The 19,719-nt window shown below is 42.7% G+C and overlaps 1 protein-coding gene across 4 annotated transcripts in view; it reads left to right on the top strand.

Moving 5' to 3' along the window:
- Nucleotides 1-19,719, top strand: part of ADGRB2 (adhesion G protein-coupled receptor B2) — a 673,616-nt gene that overhangs the window by 435,447 nt on the left and 218,450 nt on the right. The gene's annotated exons all lie outside the window — the stretch shown is intronic.

The following is a 19,719-nucleotide window of genomic DNA, read 5'->3' as shown; positions in this document are numbered from 1 at the left end:
TCAATGTCCCATCAGCTGTTTCTCTTGTCAATTGTAGCTGGAACTGCACAATTATGGAGCTGCACAGCTGCGTTGACTTTATAGTGGTCACGTGCGGGTACTGCACATCCTCCCCCCATTCAAATCAATACGGGATGGATGTGTAGTACCGAGCCGCGACCACTATTTCAGCGACTGTGCAGCTCCATAATTGTGCAGTTCTGGCAGCCGCCAACACCGGGAACAGCTCATCAGCGGGGGTACAGGGTATCAGTCATTCATGACCTATCCTAAGGATACACCATCAATATTCATCAGGGTACAAAAAGAAATTAAAGGGCAAAAGAGGTTGCCCCAGAAAATTCAAGTGTGATGGGCAAGAAGGACCATATGCTAAAAACGACTATGGGACTAACTGATTACTAGTATTATTTATTCTATATGTTAAGCTCATCTTTCATCCAAATGCAATTTTTTATTGTTTTTTTTCTTCTTCATATACTGTATGTTAAAGGAATGAAGTCGAGAAAATAAAGTGAAGAACCTCTGATGACCTCTTAACCATTGTCTAGTGTGTTTGACCCCATAATAGAATAGAGAATAGAATAGAGAACCAATGAATTGATAATGTTAGCTTACATGCAGCTCTCCCGTTCTTTTTGTCTGTGTGAGGACATTATTGTCTATAGCATGGAGTGATCTGCTTAGAGAGTGTGTAGGCAGAGGATGTCTTTGTGTGAGCCTGTGTAGGAGGGAGGTGCGTGGGTAGCTGGCATAACGCATGTATTCCAATGCTGTGCATATGCGACTGGAGACGTTGGTTGGAAAATGCATGTTATTAAGTTTTTAAGTTGTTTATTGTATGTGATCGATGTGTTCGAGTCAAACATAGAATATCTAATGAAATTAGAAGATTTCCTATTCATTGACACTGTTCTGGACTTGAAAATGATGCACTTATTTGCTTACAATATTGTAGCTTTGATAGGTACATAGCAGGAGAATGAGTGAAATGCATATTAAAGCGGCATAGGCATAACCCACATTACAGTAATGAGTCATATTTATTCATGTTTACACATACATTTTTTTATACTCTAATAACAATTCTGCTTGGGAATAATTTTGGATGGTAAGACCCACCACCATCTTAGTCTGCTTAGTTTTGAATCACCTGTTCATCCAATTAATCTTGGAATGGAGTGTGCACTTTGTAGATTCAGACTGAAGTCAGCAAAATCATCAAGGAACATGGAATCAAGTGAAAAACACTGCAGAATATATGTTTAACCGTAAATTTCTCAAAGTAGCCTCCTTCTACTCTAACACGTTTGCACCTCCTTGGTATTATCTCAAGCAGCTTCATCAGATTTTCACCTGTAATGGCTTACAATAAACAGGCATGCCTTGACAAAAGTTTATTTGTAGAAAACACCGCCAATCAGACAGTGTTTGTGACCATCAGGTCTGTTTTGCCGAGGCAGTTTTGGTACACGGTTCTATACAGTGCTGAACCCTATCCCACAACTGTTTCAAGTCAGAATATGGCAAAAACCACTCAGATAAGTAAAGATGACAGTGCATCATTGCTTTAACACATGAAACTCAGTCAATCTGGAAAATTGCTAGAACCTTGAAGTTATCAACAAGTGTAGTCATGAAACTATCAATACCTTTGATGAAACTGGCTCTCCTAAGGACCAAACTAGGAAAGGAAGGCCAAGAATTATATGTGCTGCAGAAAATAAGTTTATCAGAGTTACTAACCTCAAAGAATTGACAGCACTTTAGAAAACAGCTCTCATAAATGATGCATAGACACCAAAATTTGCTGTCCAGAGTAGACTGCGTGAAGCAAGCTTTTATGGTCAAGTTGCTGCAAAGAACTACTGGGTGTCGCAAACAAGAAGAAGAGACTTGTTTGGGCCAATTAACACAAGGATTTCACATTATATCAGTGGAAATCTGTACTGTGGTCTGATAACTCATATTTGAGATTTTGTTATTCACCACTATGTCTTTGTGCAAAGCAGAGACGTTGAGCGAATGGTTTGTGGGCGCTTTATTGGTTACACTGTTGCTGATTTATTCCAAATTCAAGGCACATTTACCCAGCATGCCTACAGCTGCATTCTGTAATAACGTGCCTTCCCATCTGGTTTTCACATAGTGGCTCCATCATTTGTGTTGCAAAAGGAGAATGAAAACAAAATACTCTGTGCAAGGCCTATCTTGCCATGGAGAGGGATCTAGTGCTGAGACAGACGACATGGCCTTCACAATGTTCCAACCTCATGCCAATTGGTTTGTTTGGGGATAAATAAATTGAACTATAGAGCGCTGAGAAAAAAGGCAACAAGTGCTCTGAACCTTTGAGACCTCAATTCATTCCATTCTCTTCAATAATGGTTGGAAAGCCATCTCAGGCAGCTGCTTAAGAGAATGTCAAGGAGGTATAAACCTGTTATCCGAGTAATGCGGGCGTCACATGAGGCAATTTATCGTACGATAGATAGTCGGGGTCACGGTTTTCGTGACGCACATCGGGCTTCGTTGGCGACATCTTCTCGTGTGACACCTACGAGAGATCACAAATCGGTGAGAAATCGGGTATCGTGTACTCCTCGTTTATTTTTAAAAAATTGTTTATTTTACTTTGCGCAGGTTGTTCATCGTACCCGGGGTAGCACACATCGCACTGTGTGACACCCCGGGAACGATGAACACAGCATACCTGTGTCCCGCGGCACCCACCGGCTTTGCGGAAGGAAGGAGGTGGGTGGGATGTTTACGTCCCGCTCATCTCCGCCCCTCCGCTTTTATTGGCCGGCCGCTGTGTGACGTATCTGTGACGCCGAACGTCCCACCCCATTCAGGAAGTAAATGTTCGCCGCCCACAGCGACGTCGCTCAGCACGTAAGTACATGTGACGAGGGTTAAACGACTTTGTGCGACACGGGCAGCGATTTGCCCGTGACGCACAAACGACGGGGGCGGGTACGATCGCTCGTGCGATCGCATGATAGATCGTACCGTGTGAAGCCCGCATAAGGCCGGAGTCACACTTGGGAGTGACTCGCGCGAGTCTCGCATTGTATTCCCCGACACGGCCGCACACTCTCCGTACACAAACGTCTCAGCTACATAGAAATACATGCAGTCAAAACGCTCCTGTTAGGAGAGTGTGTGGCCGTGCCGGGGTGATGCAATGCGAGACTCGTACAGTCACTTGAAAGTGTGACTCCGGCCTTACAGAGGAGTATTTTAGGAAAATAAGGTTTAATACGTATTCTAGTGTACTGTATATTACACGTGTTTATTTATTCTTTGTTTCCATATGTGTACATCTGTGGTTTAGCTGCTTTCAGTCTGAATCTGTTGTGTTCGCACTCCAATAAAAACAAAGAAAACCATTGCATTAATGGGTATATCTAAACATTTGACTAGTATTGTATCTATTTAAATATTCTTACATTTTGGATATCAGTACACTTCAATACATATATTCTGGACTGTCTGAGTAAAGATTGGCTTCGGAACTGCTCTGGATGACTGCCAAGCCAATGAATTTCTGGACCACTGAGTTCAAGGCTGTTGCTGCACATGAAATAGTTGGGTAATATTTGTCATAGCAGATTTTATGGATACAAAATATGCTAATCAGTATTAAACCTTCACCGTGAATATTATTTTTAAAGTTTAGAATTTTATGTCATGTTAAACTTTAACCATGTAGAGCACTGACTATCACAGTCTGATCTGTGGCATTGCCTTAGCATGGATGGGCATGGGTTACTTACCTAGTAACATGTTCATTGTTCTCAAGAAAAAAAAATAGTAACCTAATCTGAAGTATAATAGGAAAAGAGATTCTGTACCAGCCACATAAAAAAACTAGTATTTTCCATTTCCTGAAGGTTTTCAGTAATATATATATATATATATATATATATATATATATATATATATATATATATATATATATACTTGCTGCAGGGAATAACATTTATTAGGCTGTTGCTAGGGGTATTGTACTTCATTATTCAATGCATCTAATTTTCCTATTTAAGGATATTTTTACAATAGCATGTATATTAGGCCATGATAATCATATACAGTGTCAAGCAACAGGGTAACAACGTTTTGACTTTCAGGCTCCATATCTCACCATCTAATATGGCTCTGAACATGAGACTACCTTCATTTTATAAACAATCATCTTGGCTATCTCATACATAAATTTGACTTGTAACTATTTAGCATATCATTAGTTATGGAGATTAGTTTAATGTCACTGCATTGTTACTGTTTTGCTCCTAAAAATCTTAATTTAAATGTTTATTATTTTGTTAGTATTTTGTAATCCATCTTTGGCTTACAACACTGCCTGAATCCTTCTGGGCATGCTCTCGATCAGACTCAAGCATGTCTCGACCGAAATCTGATCCTAGGTCTCTTCTACACTTTCCCAATGTTGGTGCATACTAGTTGACTCACTTGGATACAGCTTTTTCTCCAACTCTACCCACTATTGTTCGATTGGGTTGAGGTCTTCGGACTATGGGGGCCAATCCACCACCTCTACTTCATTGTTATGTAACCGCTTCTTCGCCAATCTTGATGTATACTTCAGGTCATTGTTCTGCTAGAACATTATGTTGTCCTTTTCATACCAATAGTACTCGAGTGTATGAAGTAACTCGGTTTTTAAGACACTCACATATAGTTCAGTATTGAGACCACCATCGACCCTGGTCAAGTATCCAACACCTTTTTCTGTGAAACAACCCCATATTTTCAGGCTTCCTCCACTGAACTTGATAGTTCCTTCAATTTCTCAATCCATTAGTCCCTTTTTCCATTGTTTCTTCCAGACCCATTTGCAACCATCAGAGAAATCACCTATTTCCAATTTTCTACTGTCCACTTTTCGTACTTCTTTGCAAAGTCAAGCCAACACTTCTTATGCTAATTTTGAAGTAGAGGCTTCTTCACATTTTTTTTGGCCACCATTCCAGATTTGTGTAACATGCATCTCACGGTGCTTGCACGGAGGTCTGTGATCTCACTATTACAAAGCATATGAGCCACCTCCACTGCCGTGTTAGTCATGCCAGAAATGATAGACCTTGTGATGAGCTGACTTGTTGACTACGATACCTCTTTGCTTTTGAATGGATGGACAGACTTAATTTCGTATTCTTCCTACTGTCATGGCACTCACATGATGCACTTTAGCAATTTCCTTGGTCGCTATCGATAAGGTGGATGATGCTGCTTTCCTTTTCTTACTTTCCTTTCCTTTTTTACTATTCGAACCAGTGATTTTTTTTGCTTGCCAATTAACCTAATAAAACACTGAGCTATTAAGGAATGTGAGAACAGGTTGTAATTTGTAGTATACAGAAAAAAAATAAAAAATCAAATACCAGGAAAAAAAATAGTAACAATGCCAATAATAATGTCAGTGATATAACAATAATCTACATAACTAATCATATGCTAAATAATTTCAAGGCAAATACTGTACATGCATGCGATAGCCAAGATGATTGTCTATAAAATGAAGGTAGTCTCATTCTCAAAGCTGTAGTGGATGGCGAAAGATGGAGCCTGAAAGTCAAAAGTTCAAAACATTGTTAGCCATTTGCTTGTCACTATACATCAGGATAATATATGACAAATTATGAATGTATACACATCCACAGGGCATTTAGCTAATTCTTTTAGCATGCTTAGACTCTTGTAACTTTTATTTTACTGTATTGAGTAGATTTTTTAACACCAAAGGAGCTCTCCAAAATCTCTATATATTGCAAAGTGTATGGGTTTTTTTACAGTTGAAATTATTCAACAAAGTATGACACTTATGATACACATTGAGCATAAATGTGAGGAGATTTTTCTTTTCTTAAATATACCTCAGATGCACACCATGAACTTATTATAATCAGGTGTGCTACAATTGTTTACCACGTCAGTGCCTACAGGAATGTATGGATCAGTTCTTTCTTACCTTTTCTTCTGCCCTTCCAGCGGTCTCCAGAATCGTGGTACCAGGGTCCACGTGCGGTTGTGAAGCCATGTGAACCCTGCATCCAATCAGTACCAGCTTCCTTCTCCTCACCTTCAGACCAAACAAGTTAGTCAACAGGAAGTGAGTGCTGCAGCTGTGCTCACATCTGTTGATTGTTCGTTTGGTCCGAAGGGAGGGAGAAGGAAGCCAGCGTTATTGGACGTGGGGTTTGCATAATGTCACTACCACACATTAGCCCAGTACTGTTATCTCGGACACCGCTGGAAGGGTGAGTATAGTCTTTATTCTTTTACCTGGGGAAACATGTTTAATCAAAAGGAGTTGTCCTAGTAGTGGACAACCCCTTTAAGGTGAATGGAGCAAGATGACCAGCTTAAACAAAAAAAAAAATCATAAGTCTGTTATACTATATTGTTGGGATGTCTATGCTTTCTATGATTGGCCAAGTAATGGGTTGCAACTTTTCTGTCACAAGGAGGTTTTTACACAGATCACCAACTCATGGTGGCGTAAGGATCGGTGGAGACTACAGATTCTTAGGCTACATGCGCACGCTGCTTTTTTTCTGCTTTTTTGCTGCTTTTTTGGCTGCAGTTTTGTCAGCAGAACTTTCTGACATCTGACTTCCCAGCAAAGTCTATGAGAAGTCAGATTTGTCATGCGCACATTGCAGTTTATTTGTCAGCGTTTTTTTTGTCAAAAGTTTGTGACAAAAAAAATGCAGCATGTTCATTCTTCCTGCGGTTTTGTCAACATTTGTCACCCATTGAAATCAACGAGGGCATCAAAAACGCAGGAAAAATGCATGCTAATCAAAAGTGGTGCATTTTACCTGCCTTTTACCTGCGTTTTTGGTACCAAAAACGCAGGTGATTTGTCAGGAAGTGAGGTCAGGCAAGTGGTCCCGTCCCGTCCTCCACGTGTTCCCCGAAGAACCGCTGTCCCCAGGGGAGATGATGTGGAGGACGGGACTATCAGCAGCGGCGGCAGCGAGAGGGAAAAATCAATGTTTTCAGCTGCCAATGTCCATCCCCCTCTCGCTGCCGCCGCTGATAGTCCCGTCCTCCACGTGTTCCTCGACGTACCGCTGTCCCCAGCGTGCACGCACAGGGGAGATGATGGACCCCTCTTGCTGCCACCGCCACCGCTCATAGTCCCGTCCTCCACATCATCGGTGGCGGTGGCAGCAAGAGGGGTCCATCATCTCCCCTGTGCGTGCACGCTGGGGACAGCGGTACTTCGGGGAACACGTGGAAGACGGGACTATCCGCGGCGGCAGCGAGAGGGGGATGGACATTGGCAGCTGAAAACATTGATTTTTCCCTCTCGCTGCCGCCACCGCTGATAGTCCCATCCTTCACGTGTTCCCCGAAGTACCGCTGTCCCCAGCGTGCACGCACAGGGGAGATGATGTGGAGGATGGGACTATCAGTGGCGGCAGCAGCGAGAGGGAAAAATCAATGTTTTTAGCTGCCAATGTCCGTCCCCCTCTCGCCGCTGCCGCTGATAGTCCCATCCTCCACGTGTTCCCCGAAGTGCCGCTGTCCCCAGCGTGCACGCACAGGGGAGATGATGGACCCCTGTCACTGCCACCGCCGCCGCTGATAGTTCCGTCCTCCACGCTCCTGTCAGCTCCACGCAGTAGCGCGATCAGCTGAGCTGTCGCTGAGGTTACTCGCGGCCACCGCTGGATTCAGCGGTGGCCGCGGGAAACCTCAGCGACAGCTCAGCTGATCACGCAGCTGTCTTCATTAGCTGCGTGGAGCTGACCGGAGCGGCGGTGTCTGCTGCTTCTCCGGTCACCTCCATGCAGCAGAGCTGGAAGCGACGCTGGAGGTCCGTGGATTACGCCGAACATGGAGGGCTTTGTCGGGGTTAATAAATTGGTAATGAGGGAATTTGTTAGTGCTTTTTATTTCTAATAAAGGATTTTTCGGGTGTGTGTTTATTTACTGTAATTTACAGATTAATCATGGGAGGTATCTCGGGGAGACGCCTGACATGATTCATCTAGGACTTATTGGCAGCTATGGGCTGCCAATAACTCCTTATTACCCCGATTTGCCAACGCACCAGGGCAAATCGGGAAGAGCCAGGTACTGTCCCAGAACAGCCGCATCTAATGGATGCGGCCATTCTGGGCGGCTGCTGACTGATATTGTTATTGATTGATATCCCCATAACGTGGAGCTCCCCATCCTGAGAATACCAGCCTTCAGCCGTATGGCTTTATCTGGCTGGCATTAAAATTGGGGGGGACCGCACGCCAGTTTTTTTTAATTATTTATTTCTAATTTTTTTTTTTTCAATTCAACAAGCTTTATGGGCTTGTTTGAACTGAAAAATACATGAAACAATTGTTGACAAAACTGCAGCCAAAAATGCACCAAAAAAGCAGCAAAAACGCACCAAAAAAGCACCTACATTTTTTGTGACATTTCCAGGCTCTCTCTGACAAGGTGCAGTTTTGGCTGCAGTTTTGGCTGCAGTTTGTGAACACGAAAAAGAAGCAGCGTGCGCATGTAGCCTTACTCTCTGCCTGTGAACTTCTCTGATTTCTGTGATCAGTACAGGCAGACTTGGGCGTCGACCCACAATCTGGTAGTTCATAGGCAGGCTAGCAAGAGTTAATGTCTGCTGGCCTGCTTGTTAGTCTACTTTGCTCACATGGTATGGGCAGCCAGTTACATTAGCTCCCCTACTATATATGTTTGCTGATCTGCACAGTGGTAGTTCTTGTATATATCCAATAATCCTATGTACTATCTATGTACTGGGTAGTAGCATATTATATGCCATGTGTAGTCGGTTGTTGGTAATTATTTATATGGTGTCACATGGTATGGGCAGCCAGTTACATTAGCTCCCCTACTATATATGTTGGCTGGATACTTCCTTTAATGCCAGCTATAGCTTCTCTATACTGGGCTGGTGAGGTGTTGTGATGCAAACATATTGGTGGCTGTAGTACTTTATTTCTGAAATCAGTTGTGGTGCTAACCCTTGTTGTCCTTTTGTTGCTGCCTTCATTCACTTACTTTTCTCCTTAGTCTCTTATTGTTTGTTCTTGTGAGTTACATTGTGTCTAAGTTTTGTTTTTCCCTGCTTGACTTTAACTATGTTACCATTTAATTCCCGCCCCTTCCTTCCTTGGGGGAAGGGGAATATATTAGTTCTGGTCAGAAAAATAGTAAGGCACGGGACTCCAGCATCTCCACTATCAGGTGCAATCCGAAGGTTAGGGATAGCCTTGGGTCCCCTAGCATGAGGGAGAGTATACTAGCGCCATGTTCTTTGCTATCCTGCAGTCACAACATGATATTTTAAAAAAAAGTTGCAACATTGAGATATTTTGAATTAGTATTTTAAGAAATTGCAGTCCTTACACGTCCTTATAATCTCAGCCAGTCTTTATTTGTATTAGAAATTCCTTAAAGGGGTTGTTCCATAACAGTTAAAGTTCTCTGCTGACTGTAGTTTGTTATAAAAAACAAACAAACAACACAGTCTCAGTTTCCCCAGATCCACTGCTTAGTCTCTGACGCTGTTCTCAGTGTCTGGCATTGGCTGCAGCGCTGATGTCACTTTTATACTGTGGTAGCCAATTTGTAAGTTCAGTAGTTCTAGCGAAGCAATTCTGTATAAATTAAATGCCCTGTACAGTGCTTCTGAGCTCATTGATTGGCCACTACACTTTCAAGGTGATATCAGCCTTGTAGCCAATAACAGACACTGGGAACAGTGACAGAGAGTCACTGGTGGACCCGTGGAAGGTCAGTACAGCATGGTGTGTTTTGTTTTTATAGCAAACTGCAACCAGGTGAGAAATTGAAATGTAAGGGCACAACCCCCTCAATTTTTTATATATTGACCTTACACCTTAAAGTCACTAAGTAAATAATGACCATTTTTTTTAATTTTTGCTCTTGTTAGATCCCCACTGTTTGCTTGAGTGCTCAGTGTTTTTATTTGTTTTTTTAAGGTTATGACTAGGGATGATCGAATACCTCAAATATTTGGCTTCGCGAATATTTGCCGAATAAATCACCGCTATTCGATGTGCAATGTAAGTCTGGGGCAAACCCGAATAACAATTATTCTGAACTATTCGGGCTTCCCATAGACTTACATTGCGCATCGAATATTCGGATAGCGGCGAGCTATTCGTCGAATATTCGCGAAGCCGAATATTTGAGGTATTCGATCATCCCTAGTTATGACCCTTTTTACTTTGGTTTTATATTTGTGGTATTTACCAAGGAGGCGTGGTTCTCAGGATTCCTTAAGGGGGTATCTTTAGGCTGCTCTGTTATTTTACCCTGTGAGCACTCCCTCCTTGTAATGCCCATAAAAAATTAGTGGTAATTAAAAAATCCCATATCCCTGGAATTTATGGCTGATGGAATAAAATAAGAAGCAGCGGGAATAAAATAAGAACAAAAACTGACCACTTCTGACCTGGTGACAGGTCCTCTTTAAGATTTTATAAGAAGTTGACTTTCGATTCAATTATTAAGATGATTCACCAGCAATGATAGAATTCATAACAGTCATTACAGGCTGGGTAGATCCAGCGATTATCACTAGAAATAAGTCATATATCGGTGACAAAACCATAGCGTCCACCCGGAGAGAACAGAGCGGACGGGCCTTATAACTAATGGCCAGAGAGTTTATAATATCCTATAATCAATGCGTGCCTGAGACGGTGGGCACGGATAATGTGTTGGAATTCAGTGTACGTGTGCCTCGGTGTGCTCTTATGTCTGCGTGTGTTCAGGGCACACAGTCATTTCTATTCTTTGTGAATGTGTGGGGAGCTGGAATCTTGGTTACCAAAGCAACGCAGGGATGTAAGAGGCATGGGGAATGATGAGGGAGCGCTGAGAACCTGCGTCTCGCTAAGAGTTTGGGAGGATTCCAGGAGGTGACAGGACCACCCAGGAGCAATATAATGATAACTGTGTGATATCTGGCTGGTGCTCCCTCCTTACCTCATATCCTTCCTGCACTAGTCTGGGTTATATGCAAGAACCTGCAAACGCGGTTCATTTTCTTAACTATTAATAACAAAATGGTGATATTAGCATAAAGAGACGCGTTCGTCTTAAAAGAAAGTCGCGTGAAACATCAAATTATTAATAATTACAGCCTTCAGCAGCAACAGCGAGATCTACCCAAAGAACGGGACAGCTAGAAGCCCGACTATATCATTTCTGCAAGAGGACTTCAGGGACTTCCAGAGAGGGAATTGGAACGATCTGTGAGAAAACGTCATCTCTTGCTAGATGAATGCACACTACTCTATAATCAAGGACATAGAAACACGCTGACAGTATCATAGGAACTTATAGATCAGAAAATTGCATAGAAAGCAATTCCATAGCATCACTGACATGTCCTCGCCTATTCCTCAGCGGAAAAATGGAAGGGTGACAACGTCCCACCGGGTGAAATTCAATCCATATGTATTCCATCAGATGTAGAAAAACAGCAACATTTTGACCGGTTTGGTCTTTATAAGGCCTCTTTCACACATCCGTGAAAAACCACTCACGTTTTTCACGGACGTGTCAAAGGTGCGTTTTGCCCTCCGTGAGCCGTGTTTATGGCACACGTGTGTTCTCCGTGTGTGTTCCATGATCAGTGATCAGTGAAATGAATATGCAATGAGCATAATGAGTGGCGGTCGGAAGCAAGTGACAGCAACGGCAGAGACAGCAGGGCTAGAGAAGGTGAGTAAAGTTTTTTTATTATTTTCTCAGACACGTGTGTTTCCTCCGGCACGTGTCACACGGAACACCTCTGTGTGGTCCGTTTGCGTTCCGTGTGACACCCGTGATGTCGGAGAAAAACAGACATGTCTACGTGTGGAGCACACGGGCACACGTATGCTCCACACGGTCCATGACAGAATACGCACGTGAGCGCAGACCCATTGATTTAAATGGGTCTACGTATGCCCGTGTCTCCGGTACGTGAGGAAACGGACCAAACACGTGCCGGAGACACGGACATGTGAAAGAGGCCTAAAGCATAGTGTGACGCAGTCACCCTTCTTTTTTGGTATGTTTACATTGAGTAATCCCTTGATTATGGACATGCGTCCCAGAACTGCCGATTGTGACTTTTTCCACAGGCAGTTTAATTTTTGACCAAGGTGCTATGGACTATGATTTTTCTATATTTCTTAGGGCAGTGACAAGGAATTTCATATAGCAAATTAAAAAGCATATGACAGAATATGAAACCCTCTGTACAAGACTTAGTATACCCTAACTATTGAGCTACTTACTTATTACTTGAGATCAAAGTCTGTCTGCAATTGAAAAAATACAGTTTTCTTTGGAGAAAGAGGACTCTACAGGACAGTACCCTCTGATAGTCTCATAGCATGTACATTTCTAACTATTAAAGAATCTAAGTGCAGCATGATGTAGGGGCAGATACCCTGATTCCAGCAATATATGACACTTACTGGGTTGCTTACTGCAGTTTTGGTAAAAATCACTGTTATATCTGCAGTAGATATAGCAGTTCTCTGAATGCTGAGCTCTATGGAACACCTCATTGATGGACAGCTTCCTTATATAAACTGTGAATAGGTCAGAAACTGCCCATCGTGAGTGGGGACACTGTTATACAGAACTCATGAATATGGAGGACTACATGGCAACAGCTTTACTAATCAGATAGTGATAATCTCCAGTTGATAAAACAGTGATTTATCATAACTACAGCAAGCAGTCCAGTAAGTGACACATCACTGGAATCAGGGTTTCTCTTTTTATGCTATGCTGCTCTACATTTAGGTGGCAAAAACCAGGTGACAGATTCCCTTTAAAGGAACCTGTCCCGTCCCTTAAATCATCCAAACCAGCAGCATTCACATTTGCATGTCAAAAGTACATTCCTGACCAGACCTGTATATGTAATTCATGCTCTAAAATGAATTGGGGAAAGGAAGCATTTATTACCTCCTTTTAAGTATACAAAATAGGGCATTGAATAGTCAGAGATGTTGTTTCTTCAGACCAATCGGCCCTCTTTTCATGTTATTACTCCCATGTGGGTATGATAAAATGATTTCCAAGAGCCGGTGTCACCGTAACTTCTTTAAATTTTGTACATGCGCGTGCCTCATTTCAGCAGCGTCAGTGTTTCTCTGAAGCCGAGTGTACGTGTCCCGGCTTCAGCGAGGTGCACTACGAATGATCAGAAGTGCAGAAGCTGTTTTCCGATAATGTGCAGTGCGCCTCTCTGAAGATGAGACGCGTACAACTGGCTTGAGAGGTGCACTGACGCTTGCTGAAATGAGCCATGAGCATGCGCAAAATTTCCAGGAGCTATGGTGATGCCAGCTCCTAGAAATCATGTCATTACACCCATAGGGGTGTGAATACATGGAAAGAGGGACAATTAGTCTGGGGAAATAATGCCCCTTTGACTAGTCAAGGCCCTAGTCAAGAATTTTGACATGCAATTGTGAATGCTGCTGGGCTGGATGGCATGAGGGACCTGACAGGTTCTCTTTAAGACCTTTTTCACACGTTCATGAAAAACCATGCACGTTTTTCAAAAACGTGTCAGAGGTGCGTTTTGCCCTCCGTGAGCCGTGTTTATTGCCTACGTGTGTTCTCCGAGTGTTATCCGTGATAACACATGGAGAACGGGAACTTTCTACTCACCTGTCCCTGGCAGCGCTGTCCGTGGTGCTGATCTTCGGTCTCCGGTCCTACAACTCCCCGCTGCTGCTGCTTCCGGCCGCAGTGAAGTGAATATTCAATTAGCATAATGAGCGGCGGTTGGCAGCAAGTGACAGCAGCGGCACAGACTGCAGGGCAGGAGAAGGTGAGTAAAGTTTTGTTTTTTTTTCTCGCAGACACATGTGATTTCTCCGGTGCATGTCAGATGGAACACATCCGTGTGGTCTGTTTGTGTTACGTGTGACTCGTTTGAGTTCTGTGTGACACCCGTGATGCCGGAGAGAAAACGGACATGTTGCCGTGAGAAACACATGGACACACGTATGTACGGAACGGACACATGTTCTGTGCGTAAATACATACAGTACATGTATCCAAATCTATTGGAATACCTAGGTCTACGTGTGTACGTGTCTCCAGTACGTGCGGAATTGACCAAACACGTACCGGAGGTACGTACATGTGAAAGAGGCCTAAGGAAGGGAGAAGCTCTGGATTATTGCTGATATTATATGTGTATATAGGATTGCTGCTGGCTGACACTGCTCTGTAGTTATTACTACACTATGACCACTGTTGTTCTTATATGGGCAATCTATAATCTCGCCAGGATTTGTATTCACAGAATTACTGGGACATACAGGATAGTAGAGGAGAGTGAAACACCGTCCTTTGGGCAATATCTGGCATTGTCAGATTTTGTGCCCAATAGTCTTCACAGTTTCCCAAGGGAGTGGTGCTCAATCAGTATGTAGTATGTGGAGGTAAACTTACTCAGAAGGAAGTTTTGTTTGGTAGACTAGTCTTTAGTGGTGGCATTGATCTCAGAGGATTCTGGGGTCTTCCTTTTCTATCCAAACCTTTGCAGCAAGTAAAAGTTCACTATTACCACTAGACATAGGGAGGAAATCAAAGCTTTTGTACCAGGATATTAACATTTTGAAAAGCCATATAATTTTTGTACAAGTGAGAGTTGTGAAAAAATTTGGTGACTTTTGCCATTTTCACGCCAGTTTGAAGCAGCTCCCCTAAAATGGGCTGAGTTAAGGAGGAAGCGAGGTGGGGCCTGGCTCCTTAAAATTTAGCAAAAGTGCTAGTGTGCACAATGCCAATCTTTATGTAATAATGTTGTAAGGGATGCACCCGATAGTGTTCTGCAACCCTTTAAGATGTGAGCCAGATGGTGTGCTATGCCCTTTAAGTTGTGAGGTCCTGGCTAGATGTTTTCCACTTGGTGGAGTGGAAGTAGACAACCATATGGTGACACTCTTTGCCTCTCTCAGTTGGTAGTCCTTCCCTCATCTATCCTCATAAATCTGTCTTTTAGTCACTGTGGCAGGCCTCTATATGATCCCGGACTCAAATTTCCTAACTCTTTAGGGGGGGCACTGACTCTTTTGCCGAGGACAGTTTGCAGTTCTGTAAACCTATTGCAGCTTGCTAATTGGCAACTTGACCCTTCCCCAAACCTACCAAGTTGTAGGCTCTACAGGGAATGGTAATCTCTAATCTGATCATTTATGTTCTGTGACTGACACCCACCTCTAATCCCCCTGGGCCATGTTTAATGAGTACTTCTCACATAGCGAGATCGCTAGCGAGATTGCTGCTGAGTCACAGGTTTTGTGATGTACAGTGACCTCATTAGCGATCTCGCTGTGTGTGACACTAAGCAGCGACCTGGCCCCTGCTGTGAAATCGCTGATCGTTACACATTGTTCTGGTTTATTTTTTGCTCATTAGTCTCCTGCTGTGCAGTACACATTGGCGTGTTTGATGGCGGGAGACCAACAAGCACCAACTCTGTGTAAGCAGCGTGCGCTGGTAACCAGGGTAAATATCGGGTAACTAAGCAAAGCACTTTGCTTAGTAACCTGATGTTTACCCTAGCTACGTATACAGGGAGCCAGCACTGGCAGCCTGTAAGCGGTGTACGCTGGTAACCAGGGTAAATATCGGGTAACCAAGCAAATTGCTTTGCTTAGTTACCCGATATTTACCCTGGTTACCAAGTGCAGCATCGTTACACGAGTCGCTGGTGGCTGGTCGCTTTTCGTTGTGACGAGCTGACTGTTTGACAGCTCACTAGCGACCCTGTAGCGACTTACCAGCGATCCCTGCCAGGTCGCATCGTGGTCGGAATCGCTGGTACGTCGTTTAGTGAGACGGTACCCTAAGGTTTGCGTACAAGCACCAACCCCACCTGCTGTCACAATGTCTCCTCACACAAACATCTACATGTAACCTTTGATTGCCAGGATCAACTTAGGCATGGCTCTCCTAGAACTGTTCTCCCTAACCTAATGCTCACTCCCACTTGCACCCAACAATGTTTACGTGCCAAGTAACCCTACTTATAAGCCGCCTATTGCCCCTTTCAGCAAACACTATAGTGCATCACCATTTAAAATGGGGGGTCATCGTCACTCTAGTGTCAAAAAAGGAGTCTGTGCTCCATTTGTATCTGGGTGAACCCCTTTTTCTTGCGGCTAATGGCACCACCACCCTACAATACACTATAATGATTATACAGTGCACGCTAACACTAATACAATATAACGGTAACTGGTTATTATGGGCAGCCTCACTCTTTTCCTCATATACTAATTTAAAAAACTATTCCTCATCGTCTGAGCTCAGTGCGCTCAATTTATGTCCTTGACTGTACCTAAGGTGAAAAGATGTATTTCACCTCAGTACAGACGGAAATCTCAAACTCGTACAGATCCAGAGCAGCGTGGTTTTAGCTTCTTCTTCTTCCCAGTGGAAGACGTACCATGCATATTTAATCACACAAGCATTATACCCAGAAGGGGAAATGATTCATGTTTTGCACCAGAAAACATACATCTAGGGCCCTGTCTTGAAGGCTGTACGTTGAAGACTAGAATTTAAAGTGAGGTTCATGAATTGTGTTCTTTATTTGTGCATCTAACTATTAGCTAATTAGTATTTATCCAGGAGGGGGCAGGTTTACTCTATCATGCAGGGCTCAGCAAGCACCGCTCTGTGTCTCTATTAAGAGGGAAATCTATCCAAATTAGCCTTCTTTTTCGTACAATGACTAACTCGGCCTAATCAGCATTTCTGAAATATGAAATGGAGACCTGGTTATAATAACTTCACTAATGTGTCAAACCAGTAAAAAAAGAAAGAAGAAAAGATCATCAAATAACTGCCTTGTAAAACCCGTCACCTGTACGTTTCGATAGTTAATCTTTGTGTGGAAGTGAGACAGTTATCAACTTCATATGTACATGGATAAACCGGTAACATATGGCGATATTACGTGGCTTCTTTAAGGTACCTATGTTTCACCATAGGGTAAATTAAAAAATTGTGTCCACTTTTGTGGACGGTTTCCATTCTTATGGTGACAAGTAAAGGCCACTGCATTGTCTTAAAAAAATGATCAGAATAGGACATGTTCTTATTTTAAAGGGAATCTGTCAGAAGGATTTCACTCCCCCCTTTACATGGCCTATACATTCCTCTGTTACTGACAAATCAGTGTTTGAATTGATATGTAAATGCAGCTGAAGATCTATTTGTAGATCTGAAGCCTCTGTCACTCCAGCTCTATTCTCCACTGAGCGCTGGCTCCTCCTGCTTGACTGACAGCCTGTATATTATATGACTTCAGGCAGAGGAGCCATCAGTCATGAGGCATTATTTGGGCACTTTTGGCTGTGTTATTTAGAATTAGGTTATATCGGTGGATTTTCTGATGAAGAAGTAGGGTGACGCTTCGAAACGCGTTGAATAAAACCCCCTTCATTCTATTTTCCTGGATTTATGTCATATCTTCAGCAGCACAGTAACAGTTCCACATCTACATTGTTCCTGATCTGCTTTGGCTTATATAGAACTTTGGCAGCTTTCTTTGAATGAAGCATGGCGCTATTATGTCGGCACTGTGCATTTTTATGTAGTTTAATAATTACATTGAGTGACTAGGGATAAGCAGTGCAATAATATTCACTGTCAAGAAGTGTGGTAGCACCATCTTTAAAGGGAATCAGTCACCAGATGTTGCTACTTCATCTGAGAACAGCATAAAGTAGAGAAAGAGATCCTGATTCCAATGATGTATCACTTAGTTTACTGGGTGTAGTTGAGACACAATCAGAGTTTTAAGATGTAGCACGTGGCAGAGCTCAGAGTGCTAACTCCACCCACACCACAGCTTTCTGTGTACATTGTCTATAGACAGTGAGCTGCTTATCAGAAGAGGGGGCACACATCCTAATAAGTGGCACATCACTGAATTCAGTGTTTTATCCCCTACCTCATGCTAACTGCAGATTACATAGGAAAAGCCTGTTGACAGATTTCCTTTAAAACAGAACTCTCATAATAAAAAAAAGAAAATAAATGCTGCTGCTAAGTTATATTGTTTGTGCTCAGATATATATTTCTTTAGGTCTCAAATCCAGTTTCCCTGTCATTGCAATTGTATCCAAAGACTACTATATAATGGAGAAAAAAAATGGTCCTAAGTAATCTTGTGTGAAAAGAGCCTAACACTGGCCACCTAGGTAGAAATTTTATGTACTGTACTTTCCATGATAAGCCGCGGTAATAACAATCACGGTATCTATGGTAACGAAATGGGAATTTGCAATTAATTGGAATACTTAGACTTTTTAAGGATATTTATTTGATATGTTTTCTAAACCTTTAGTTGTTAACCATGATTGTGAGATTAAGCCGACACATCCTGAATGGCACTTGACTACTGAAGAACAATAAATGAATTGGTTATTATCATCAGAATAAGAATAATAACTAATAGTACAAAAACAGATCGGTATGTTTCATATGCATTAACGAGGCAAGCAATAATTTTCAGCCTCACAAATATTGCATCCACGGTCGCATGTGCCTATTGGGGCGCCATTATTGGTGCAGGGAGTACAGGAATGGGGGATGGGAGGGCAATTGATATATAAAATTATAAGTATATAAGGTGCCAAGTAAAATTTCAGGACAACTGTTATATTGGGGTGTATTCAGCAGAAATTAAACCTAAATAGTTTTCTTAGCATTCTGATATTGTTTAATAGGGAGCTTTTTCTTGCAACAAACCTGTAAAAAAATAATGAGTTACTGATTTGAGGAACAGAAATTGCAGTAACCTGCTGTGCGGTGTATACAAATCTTCCAATCTCTTAATTAATATCTGTTGCTATTTTTTAAATAAATGTTTTATTTAGACCCCTTTTAAACCAAATATTGATATGTGTGCATTGTCTTTGGAATTCCTGAGAAGATTTACCACTTTGCTATGTCTTGTCTGTCAAGAGATAATGGCTCTAACCATGGGCTGATGATGTCTTGGACCTTTTGTATCATTTACAGATTTACATGCATTAGGATATCGTTTACTTACCACTTGTAGGCTTATTTCAGATGTCAAAGTATGGACTGTGATTTCTTTGATGCTAGTCACTACTTACTGGTAGTAAAACGGTAGCGTAATCAGTAAAGTGGAGTCTGGTAACAGGAGGAAACCTGTCATGGTTCGCCTCCCGGTCCACATGGCTAGGGTGCAGAGCCTTCTCTCGAGCCTCACTTCCAGACCCTGGATGCCTTAAAAGCTGGCATTTCCAGTGAACCAGTGCCGGCTATAAGCTTAGCACTGCTTTGCCTGTGATTGCTGGTCCTGTGAGTGATATCCTGATCTGTCTGTTCCTGTGCCCCCGTGCCCTTGTCTGTGTTCCATCCCCTGGTCGACCCTCCTGTCCTCTGTCCCCTCTCCTATTTCCCCACTCGGTTGCTTCCTCCGGTACTGACCTTGGCCTGACTTTGACTCCGCTTTTGCTCGTTCCTCCGGCCCTGCTTCTGCCCATACGGTGTTTGACCCAGCCTGTCTGACTATTCCTTGCATGCTCTGCAGCTCTGCTTCTCAGCTGTGCTTTGAGGTAATGCATGAGAACGCTGTGAATTCACTTCCTGGTTCTCATTGCTCTGTGTAGTGTATTATGCTACAGAGCT

Source organism: Anomaloglossus baeobatrachus, chromosome 2 (assembly GCF_048569485.1).
Source record: "Anomaloglossus baeobatrachus isolate aAnoBae1 chromosome 2, aAnoBae1.hap1, whole genome shotgun sequence".
Taxonomy (NCBI): domain Eukaryota; kingdom Metazoa; phylum Chordata; class Amphibia; order Anura; family Aromobatidae; genus Anomaloglossus; species Anomaloglossus baeobatrachus.
This window is presented reverse-complemented; position numbering and strand designations above follow the sequence as displayed.